General features: G+C 29.9%; 1 protein-coding gene across 1 annotated transcript in view; it reads left to right on the top strand.

Moving 5' to 3' along the window:
* The first annotated feature begins 4,402 nt into the window (after positions 1 to 4,402).
* LOC136834434 (alpha-(1,3)-fucosyltransferase C-like) overlaps positions 4,403 to 11,584 on the top strand; it is a 56,661-nt gene continuing 49,479 nt past the window's right edge. Inside the window, exon 1 of the mRNA XM_067097035.1 lies at positions 4,403 to 4,731. The gene's annotated coding sequence lies outside the window, so the exon portion shown is untranslated. The remainder of the gene's footprint in view (positions 4,732 to 11,584) is intronic.

Below are 11,584 nucleotides of genomic sequence, written 5' to 3'. Positions count from 1 at the left end.
CCGAGATATTCTGGGCAAGGGAATACTCGAATCAGTGCTTACGTGTTCGCGAGTCAGTATTGAAATAGCCCGTGGTCAGCACCACTTCCCATGGAGACAAAGTGCATAGCTCCGGACCGAAAGTCGTCGAGTTCCGGTTGGGGGTTCGTTCGTGAGTTCGCTCTGATGGGCGGGTCACAGGAAGTGTCAATTTCCAATTTTGAGTACAGGTTAGACATTCGGGTCTAGCGAAGTGCTTGCGAACTGCTGATGAGGTGAGCTGTGACTTTGAGTTCCAAAGCCCGAAAGGGTTTTATCATTTTTATTTTTAACCTGTACTGTTCATTTCATATATAACCATGCTTTGAATATCTTTTGAATTTTAATCCCCATTTTTTATTTCTATGCCACTTGTAATTTTATTGCATTTCTTGAATTTTTATTGCCATGTCTTTTTTATGTGTGGTTCTGGGCCAGTAACGTTGGGGGAGATCCCACATCTTTTTTTCTCTGTGCCTTTTTTTTAAGGTTCTGTTTTTTTTCTTTGTTTCCTCAGATGTATTGCTTAGAGGTCAAATAAATGGAAGGGAACTTGACATACCGTGACTCCGGTCATGTTTGACATTTTTGACTCTTACGATGTAGAGACTTAATTAGTTAAAGTTGATAGCACTACATTGTACTGTATATTTGTTGGACTTATTTTTGGGTTGCCATTTCTGGTATATTGGCTTGTCCTTTTCCCGTTACTTTTTTTTTTTATTTCATTCCAAACCATTAACTATGTTAGACTCTTTGATAAACTGTATTTTTGTAGACGTGATTTTGCTGTTAATCCTTGACGCATTAGTAACTTGGTAATCGATAGTGAAACTTCTCGAGGTAAGAGCTAACGACCTCATGGAGGGCGTAATATATTCATATTTTTTATCATTTTTATTTACTTGTATTTGCTTTAAATTTTTTATATTTTGATTATTCAGATTTCTGAGATTGTTTATATCTATTTTTATTTATTTTCATTATTTTTTTTATTTTTCACTTTCCTATTTTATATTATTGTTGTTATTTATTTGTATCTACTATTATTTGTTTTATGTTACTTTTTTTCATTTTTATTTACTTTTGTTTAGGTTAGAATTTATATTTTTTTACATTTCTGTTTTTCTTATTTCTATCTATTTTTGTTTATTCTTATTATTTTTCCTGTATTTATCTTTATCTAGTTTTTATTTTCTTTAATTTACATCTATTTTCTTTATTTTCAATTTTATTCATTATTATTTATTCTCACTTATACTTATTTATTTGTAATTATTCTTCTCTTTTTTTATTTATATAATATATAACTGTCTATCCCTTTCTATTGATTTTTATTTTCTTCATTATTAATTTTTATTTATTTCTCTTTATTGTTATTTATTTATGAGGTTATTGTTCATCTTTATTCAGTTCACTTTTATTTTTCATAATTTTTTCTTTTTTATATAAAGTTTAAAGTTTATCTTATACGTTATGTATTTATTTTACCTAATTTTATTGTTTATCTTATTTAGTTTATATATTATATTTTTAATTAATTAATTTATTTATTTACATTCATTCTGAATTTTTAAATATTTTCGTTTTTCTTATATTATATATTTAAGAGTTTTTTATATAAAATATTTCTAGTAATTTTTATTTGTCATTATCTTCATTATCTTATTTCATTAATTTTTATTTGCCCTTATTTTATTTATTCATTTATTTATTTATTTATCTATTTTCATTAGATTTAAATATTATTTTTATTTATTTTTATTTATTTTGTTTCACGTTTATTTAGTTTTACCTTAAGTAATTTTGTTTATTTTCGCTTCTGTTATATATTTATTTTATTATATATCTCTGGTTTTATTATTTTATTACTTCTATTTTTATTAATTTTTTGTGTTTCTTTTTATTTTTTATAATTATATTTCCCCTTATTTTCTTTTTTTTTCTTTTTAGTTTGATTTATTTTGATGTATTTTACTTATATTTTTTTCTATTATTTTTATTTGTTTTTATTTTATTTATATTTCTATAAATATTTCCATTTAATTGTATTTATTTTCATTTTTTTTATTTTTCTTTATTTTAGCTGTTATTGTTTATTTTTGCTTTTTCTTATTTAGTTGAAATACTTTTTTTTTATTTTATCGTTTTAATAATATTTTTTCTGTTCATTTTTTAAATTTTTATTTCCTCTTCTCATTTTTATATATTTTTATTTACTTTTATTTTACTTTATTTTCATTGACTTATATTTTTGTTTTTACGTATTTCTAATTTTTATTCATTTTCTCTATTTTCAGTTCATTTTCTTTTTTATTTATTTTTATATATTTTATTTTTATTAATTTTATTGATTTATTTGTTATGTATTTACATATTTACTTATTATTCTTATTACTTTTATTTATTCTTGTTATGAATTTTAGCTCATTATTTCTATTTTTTTTCTTTGTTCATTTAATTTATTTTTATTTATTATTATTATTGCTTATTTCTAATTTACTTTCATTTCTATTTACTTGTAACCGTTTTTTACTTTGTTTTCTGTATTTTTATATTTCTTTAATCCTTAATTATTTTGATTATATTGAATTCTTGTTTTTGCATTATTTTAAGTATTTTTGTTTGTTGTTTTACTTTATTTATTTGATTATTTTATTATTATTTATTTTTTATGTTTTCATATATTTTCTATTTTTTTATTATTTTTGATTAATATTTTCTCTATTTTTATTTAATTTTCAGCTTTTTTTATTTTTTACTTTTTTTTTATTTAATCTTGAATTTTATTTCTATTTATTTAAAAAGTATTTTAATTTATTTATAATTATTTTTATTTTTTGTCATTTTTATTTATTTTATGCGTCTTTTTTACTTATAAAAATTCATTTCTATTATTTTTCTATTTTTATTTCTATTTTCATCTACTTTTATATATTGTAATTTATTTTTTCTATTATTATTTATTTTGGTATAATTTATTTATTTATATGTTCATTTTTATCTATTTTTCTTTATTTTTGTTTCTTTTAAATGTTTGTATTAATATTTAATTATTTTCTTCCTATTTTTTATTTCTTATTTATTATATTCATTTTCGTCTTTTTATGAATTTCTTTTTTGTTTATTCTATTTTATTTTCATTAATTTTTCTTTTGTTTTAGGTTATTATTAATTTTCAGATATTTAAATTTTCTTATTTATTTTTTAATTGTCTCTGTGTAATTTTACATTTTTATTTTTATTTCCTTTGTTATTTTTATTTATCTTTATTTGTTTGTATTTTTTCTTCTACTTTTTAACAATAATTTTTTATTTTGTATTTCTGTTTATTAATTATGTTTTTTATTTTTATTTTTTTTATATATTTTTCTATCATAGGAAATTTTTTTTTATTTGTAGATTATTATTTATACTTATTTTCTTTCTAATTTTTATAGTTTTTTTATTCGTATTTTTACTTCATTTTTTTTGTTATTTAACTTAATGTTATTTTTATTTTATTTTATTTTTTATTCGTATTTTATTTTATTTATTTTTATTTGTATTTCTTTTGATCTATTGTTATTTTGTATTTAATTTATACATTTTCTATTTTCATTTATTTTGATTTATTTCTGTTTATTATTATTTATTTAATTTTTTTTCTTTTTTGTTGATTTCTATCTATTTTTATGTTTTATTTTTCATTTCTTTTGTTTTTTTCATCTCTAATTATTCATTTATTTATTTTCAAATAATTGGATTTATTTCATTTATTTTTATTTTGTAACATATTTTTAGCTTAGTTTATCTTTAATTATCTTAATATGATTGTCCCGGTTACCTTCATATATTTATATTTTTATTTTTTGTCTTTTTTATTTCCATTCTCTTAATTTTATTAATTTTTATTTTTCTCACATTTTATTTTTTATTTTTTACTTATTTATACAATTTTATTTTTTTCTTAATTCTTTTCGTTGACTTTTTCATTTATTTTTATTTTTATTTCCTCATCTTTAATTATCATAATGTATTTCTATTTTTCTGTAATTTTGCCTATTTTATTTATTATTATTAATTTTTATTTATTTTTACTTTCACATCATTTCTATCATGTTTAGATTTCTTTCTTTAATATATTTCTATTTGTTTTTTATTTTATTTACTTTTTTATTTTTAATGATTTTTGTTTCTATGTATTTACATTTATTGATTTTTGTTAACCTTTATTTATTTTAAATTTTCTCCGCATTCGTTTTATTATGTTTTTTTCTTATTTTTTTTTGTTTTTATTCTTATTATTTTCATCTATACATATCCTTTTATTTATTTTCATTCATTTTTATCTCTATATATTTCCGTTAATTTTTTATTATTTTATTTCTTGAGAATTTTATTCATTTTTAGTTTTATCCCTTTTTATATTTTAAGAATTTTTATATTTTTACTTTTTTGTTTTTCATTTATTTTGTATGTTTTTTTTAATTTTTATTTAATCTCATTCAATTGCGTTTCCATCTATTTTTTTCCTTGTTTGTAATTTATTTTGACTTTTCTTATTTATTTTTGCTTATTCTATCTTATGCTTTATATTAATTTATTTCTTTTTACAGAGAGGACCCCCTCGGCAGCTTAACTAAGCCAAGGGCGAAGATGGATGAAGCATAAACTCCAAACACACAGAAGAATGGCTTAACCCAATGGACTTGCAGTAATCCACCAGAACAGGTAATCCCCCAATGCAGGAAGTCCAAAAGTAAAGGCAGTATGCTATGGTAGCAGTAGGTAAATCCACAGGTAACCTCATCAACCTCTCTCAGCGGCTCAGAAAAACAGATCTGTTGTCTGTCTATCACAGGACAAGACGCAAACTCCCCGAAGGGAGGGCTCCCCCGCCCTCTCCTCGGGGTATGTGGTTTTTGTGAGCATTGTCATTGTAATGGCTTTGAATGTAATGGAGCTTTTAGTGGAGAGGGGTGGCAAGATAGGCTTGCAGAACTGAGTAAGCAAGATATAGGTGAAGTAGCCAATTTTTTGGATACTGAAAACAATGCGTGTCTAAAACTAATTACGCCTATGATTAGATCCGAATACTTGTTCTCAACGGTATTTGACCATAATCACCCATTTAATCAGAGCCCTGCCCATCTTTATCAAGATCTGGGAAAGCACGGGAAAGATAGAGTCGATATGGGGTTTTCCCTTTATTATTATCTATTGCTTTCTACCAGGAAAAACTGAATAAAAATTATTAATCCTCCAATTGTCCAGTTCTCTCTCTCTCTCTCTCTCTCTCTCTCTCTCTCTCTCTCTCTCTCTCTCTCTCTCTAAATAAATAAATAAATAAATAAATAAATAAATAAATAAATAAATAAATAAATACAATTTGAACTGTCATACAGATTCGACTCTTCAATCTTCATATTCACAATTAATTTCTTTCCTCCTCTCTCTTCTTGTACGTTTTTAATCATATCATAGACTCGATTCTTTAGGTACCATGTCACAAATAAATTCTGTTTTTTCTCGTAATTCAAAACATAGCTTATAGAGGTAGATTAAGCTTCCTACCGTACATGACGAGGGTTTGTTATTTACAGATATTGTTTTTCTACAGATAGCTGATCTCACACCTGAGTGTTTCATCAGACTTCCCATGTTCTTTAGAATCTGCAAATTTGAAAAATTTCTTTTGAAATAAGTGGCTCAAGCTTGTACATACCATGACTAATATTCGTAGTCTCATCAAAGCTTTCTTTTGCAAAACGACATATAATTACATTGCTTTCCAATAGAGTACACCAACTTTTTATCGACTGTCCAAGAAATACATGGCTGTTTTTTCTTAATATGCAGAAGACTGCATTGTTACATGTAGATATCACATTTTTTTATGTTGTTCAGTTCTGCTTTTGGATAATTTTCCAGTTTGATTAACACGGAATCTTTCACATGGCATATTATCCTTCAGCATTGCCATGGAGATTATTTTAAGTGCCAATTTAATTATTTTGTTGCTCTTGAGTGCCACATTTAGACTTTATAAGTGAATGATGAATGTTTGTAATGTATTATTATTATTATTATTATTATTATTATTATTATTATTATTATTATTATTATTATTATTATTATTATTAGCCAAGCTGCAATCCTAGTGGCAAAAGGTCCCAATAGATTCAACAATAGATAAATAAATAAGTAACAGATTCACCATGATAAAACCAATAATTTATGAAAAATAGTCTAGCCACAGCGGTAGGTTCTTGTATATGTTTTATGAAGCTGTGACATTCCTGTTTGTTGCGAAGGCAGTGCGATGTTCAATGGTGGAACATGTTTGTGCAAGTGCCTAGGCGCGACACATCAGAGTGCAGACAACTGCTGTAAGAGTCCGTCAAACTGAGATCCATGGGACCGGAAGCTTGAGTCGGCATTTCTCTTTGGAACCTTCTGGAAGGAATTCCTAGTTTTAACTGGTTTATAGTTGGGGCGTCGAGGCATGTAAGTTAATTGTACATACCTGTATGTGCCTTGTGCTCAGGCCTTTTGTTTTATGTTTCATTCTGCTTGGAGCTGAGCAGTGACCTGGACACCTGGTTTCAGACTATCGTCTAAATGGTGAGTTTTGCAGATAGACATTGATCACATTAATTATTGTTATTTTGTACCAGTGATTTTATTAATTTTGGTTTTGTGTTATTCTTTTTATGTTTATGTATTTTGATGGAGTGAAAAACATAATGTGCCTCAAGCTAAAGGAGATATTTTCTCCTTTTTGCAGGTGTTTCATGACTGTAGGTATGAATGACACGTGTGTGCCTGTTAGAGTTTGGCTGTTATGGGAATATGGCCAGTTGAGTCTGGTACAAAAATTGACAATGGTGTACTGTTTGTAATGACAATTTAGCGATGGATGATGATTCTATTATTGCTAAAATGGTGTAATTTTGGGGAAGTCATTTAGGTACTTGTATTTCCTTTTATCATTTTCTTTCACTATAATTGGTTACCATCATGGTCCCATGATTAGTTGGGGGAGATATGCTCCTGCGTAAATGAGCATTTAAAATGGTGGATGTGGGAAGTGGCCATTTAAAGTGTCATTGGCAACAGAAGCGAGTTTGGAAATTATGTGTAAAAGCTTTGAGAATTAGGGGTTGTCATGCAGTTAATTATTTTGCTCCGGGAATAACTTAGTAGGTCAATATGAATCTTTTATAATTCCATTTTACACGCTTAATGCTTACTCTAGCTCAAAAAATTCTATTTTTGCAGTTTAGGGTTTGATTTCGATACCTTAAGTAAAATAGGGAAATGAGAGAGAGAGAGAGAGAGAGAGAGAGAGAGAGAGAGAGAGAGAGAGAGAGAGAGAGAGAGAGAGGAGGAGGAGGAACTTGTGAGCGAACGGGGAAACGTTACCAACTGAATTTAAGGTGAGACAGATAGATAACCCCGGTGGGTGGGTGTAACATATATGCAATGCATTCAAACTCATCGTCACCTTTTATACTAAACAAATTACAAGATGGCCCTGATTCTGGTATAAGCGAATACCACAGGAAATTAACAGGAGGAAGATCAATACGAAACGTGAAAGTACTTGGTGCTGAACTTCTGCCTGTTATTTTCCTGAGGTATTCGCTTATTTCGTTTTAAGTATACGGCAGTACTAAATGGTCGGTTCCATTTTCAAGCTCCATAAGAACTTTGATAAATGGTATTATTTCATTTAATCTACCAAGGAAGTACATGCTGAGTCGTCAATAAATGCGAACCATGTCACATTTTGTGGAATAATATTGCTTAGCATTCTGCTCTAAAAAATTAAACGTGAAAGCTAAATATAAGCGACACGTTACATGTAATACACATAAACTGAGTAGGCTACACTCGCGAACCATCAGTGATGAAGTTGAAACAATATGTAGTTTACTGCTAATCATTTCGTAAAACTCCGGCTCAAAAGAGTCCTGCATTCACTGTTCCCCTTTGACAGTTATTTTTAGATATTTCTGTATATGCTTGCCTTCCTATACACACACACACACACACACACACATGTACGCTTGTGTATGTATGTATGTATGTACGGATATCAGAATACAGGGTCTCCGTCAATCATTCCAAAATATTCAGTTTGCTACTAACAAGGTTCTTCAAACAAACTGTAGTTGCGTAAACATGCAAAGAAACATTCAGTTAAAGTCGTATCCCTTCCTTCCGATGTCTACGATGATACGCAATTTCAAAGGAAGTGTCATTTGTACAGGTAAGCACCTGCATCCTGGCTGCACCTTGTCAACGTGTTCCTAATGATTTTGCTAAATAAGTGTTAGCAAAATCATTAGTAACACGTTGACAAGGTGCAGCCAGGATACAGGTGCCTTTTTTTTGAGACACAAGTGATTTTTGTTTATTTGTGAAATTTGTGCGGTGTACTATGTTGCTTTTATTATAATAATAGAATAATTTTTTATATCTTGCAGCGTCTCTTTATTATGCATTACTTAGAAAGAACCTGAGGCCTAATCGGATGAATATGGCATCTTCTTACCAGTAATTAGAAAATCCGAACTACGAGGAACTAAACAAATTGGCATTATTTTCATTTCTTGGTAAATGATTGTCTAGTGGTTTAAGTCGCCTAAGTAGAGATGGGTCCATCTGTGGTTTGTGTCGCAAGTAGGGATGGGGCCATCTGTGGTTTATGTCGCCAAGTAGGGATGGGGCCATCTGTGGTTTCAGTCGCCAAAGTAGGGACGGGTGCCATCTGTGGTTTAGGTTACCAAAGTAGGGATGGGGCTACCTGTGGTTTAGGTGGCCAAAGTAGAGACGGGTCCATCTGTGGTTTAAGTCACCAAAGTAGGGAAGGGGCCATCTGTGGTTTAGGTTGCCAAAGTAGGGACGAGGCCATCTGTGGTTTAAGTCGCCAAAGTAGGGACGGGTACCATCTGTGGTTTAGGCTGCCAAAGTAGGGACGGGGCTATCTATGGTTTAAGTCGTCAAAGTAGGGACGAGGCCATCTGTGGTTTAAGTCGTCAAAGTAGGGGCGAGGCCATCTGTGGTTTAAGTCGTCAAAGTAGGGACGAGGCCATCTGTGGTTTAAGTCGCCAAAGTAGGGACGGGGCCATCTGTGGTTTAAGTCACCAAAGTGGGGATTGGGCCATCTGTGGTAAAGTCACCAAGTAGGGATGGGGCCATCTGTAGTTTAAGTTGCCTAAGTAGGGACGGGGGCCATCTGTGGTTTACGTCGCCAAAGTAGGGACGGGGCCATCTGTGGTTTAACCCTTTGATTACGGCCGAGATGAGGGCTCACACTTGCCACAATCCGGAGGGTTTTTAGGCGGTGGTCATCTGTAACATACTACCAGAAGCACGAAGATGTAAACAATCATTGTAATAGCGCGTGTATTTGTTGTTTTGCTACAAATTAACCTGTTTTACGTTTATGATAATATTGTGATGGTAGCCATCCGTAATATATATAATTTGTAATTAATGTAACATCACAAATAAATAAATCTAGGATGAGTACTATATATCGTGGTATACTGATGTCTTATTTTTTCTTTTTGTCATTTTCTCTCATTCTGTTTGAATCCGTAAAAGGCAGCTACATCAAAGTTGAATATTATAGTTAAAAAATATTTGTATGTCCGCCAGAAAACTAATCATGAAGAATTTTTATGTTTCCGCTTAGTATTCCACCAGCTAGGCAAAAAAATAAAAGCGATTTATTATTATGAAAGCGAGAGAGAAGTGACAGAATGAAAATGTTTACTAATGATTTATTCCTTCTAATTGTACACCAATAACATTGGAGAGTACTCTAATTTCAGTGGACATAATTACAATAATGGTTGCAAATGAGCATATCGCTGAATATATATTACCCCCATTTCTGGATGATACTTTTAGCAATGACCAAGCACCCATCTGACAAGGGATACCATACGTAGTTTTCGAAATTCAGAGTTATTAACGCTGTGTGAGATCTTATATAAGAGACTAACATTGGCATTTGTCTTACCTTGGTTTTACCATTCAAACTTGCACATAGATTATAAAACTCTCTGGACCATGGATGATTTACGAATATATTTGCTAGTTTATGTCAATCATACTTTATATTTCAGCAATATGGAATAACTTCTGATATCTTATTATGCATTCTTGGAAAAAAATAGGAATTTTACCTATTCAAGTACAATACATATTTTTTAGATGTATATAGGAATTCCTCTCAGATGTCAGTTACATTATTTGTGTTACACTATTATTTTAAGACTGCTATGAAGAAGAAGTAAATATCTCCGGGAATGCCGTTTTACCAGGAAAGTGTTTATGAGAGAGAGAGAGAGAGAGAGAGAGAGAGAGAGAGAGAGAGAGAGAGAGAGAGAGAGAGAGAGAGAGAGTGTGTGAGAGAGAGAGAGAGAGAGAGAGAGAGAGAGAGAGAGAGAGAGAGAGAGAGAGAGAGAAACCATATAAACGGTAAGAATGGCAGGTGTTTATTTTTCATGGTTAGTACAGCTGCTGCCAAATAATAAATCAATGATACTATCTTTGTGTGCCATATATATTATTACATATAATTTATATAGGTTCAGGTTAAAAGGATAAAAGGAGACGTATAATTGTTTCCCTTGAGCCTCTCCTTTACCTGTGAAGATTATTCTAGCGGATTATACGTTTGCAGTCTACAAGTGGTGAATTCTTTTGTTATTTTTGGCCTGAGCGATGTAGATAATTGCAAAAAAGACTATTAGAAATCCTAACAATTTTCTGCAGTCTGAAATTTTCGCAGTGTTTTTTATTCGTTATCTATTCCCCATTCACCTTTTGTTTCCAACCCTGTCTTCATATTTTGAATGGTAATCAGCCACGTTCGGTCAAAAAGAAACAACCCCTGCCCTCTAAAGGGATTAGTCCTTGTCACGCACAAATGGTACACGCCGCATGGGACAATATAAGTACTCACCCTACCCATGATTATTCATAGGCTAAAGGAAACCTTATCAATAATGCCCGACCCCCTCTCTTCTTTTCTTCCAAGTGAAGGAAATGGAGTCAATTTCTTTACTGGACCAGTAGCAAAATATCCGAATAAAGTAAAATATTAAAGAATAGCAAATTATGTATATATATATATATATATATATATATATATATATATATATATATATATATATATATATATATATATATATATATATATATATATATATATATATATATATATATATATGCGCATATATATATATATATATATGTCATGACAATTACTACACGGTATCTTGTAAACTCCGGCTTCTTCCCTTTTGTTTACAAGATACCGTGTAGTAATTGTCATGATATTTATGTAGGCGAGACAGGTAGATCGCTCTCGCAAAGAATAACAGAGCACAAAAGATCAGTACGTTACGCTTCGGAGAGTTCGGGAATTTTCCTACATATTAGAAATACAGGGCATGTCATTAACTGGAGTGGGGCGGAGTTGGTTTTCAAGAGTAGCTGTCCGTACAAAAGAAAGATGCTGGAATCTGCTATCATCAATCAAACCAACAATATGAACCTGTCA

Source organism: Macrobrachium rosenbergii, chromosome 53 (assembly GCF_040412425.1).
Source record: "Macrobrachium rosenbergii isolate ZJJX-2024 chromosome 53, ASM4041242v1, whole genome shotgun sequence".
NCBI classification, from domain to species: Eukaryota; Metazoa; Arthropoda; class Malacostraca; order Decapoda; family Palaemonidae; genus Macrobrachium; species Macrobrachium rosenbergii.
This window is presented reverse-complemented; position numbering and strand designations above follow the sequence as displayed.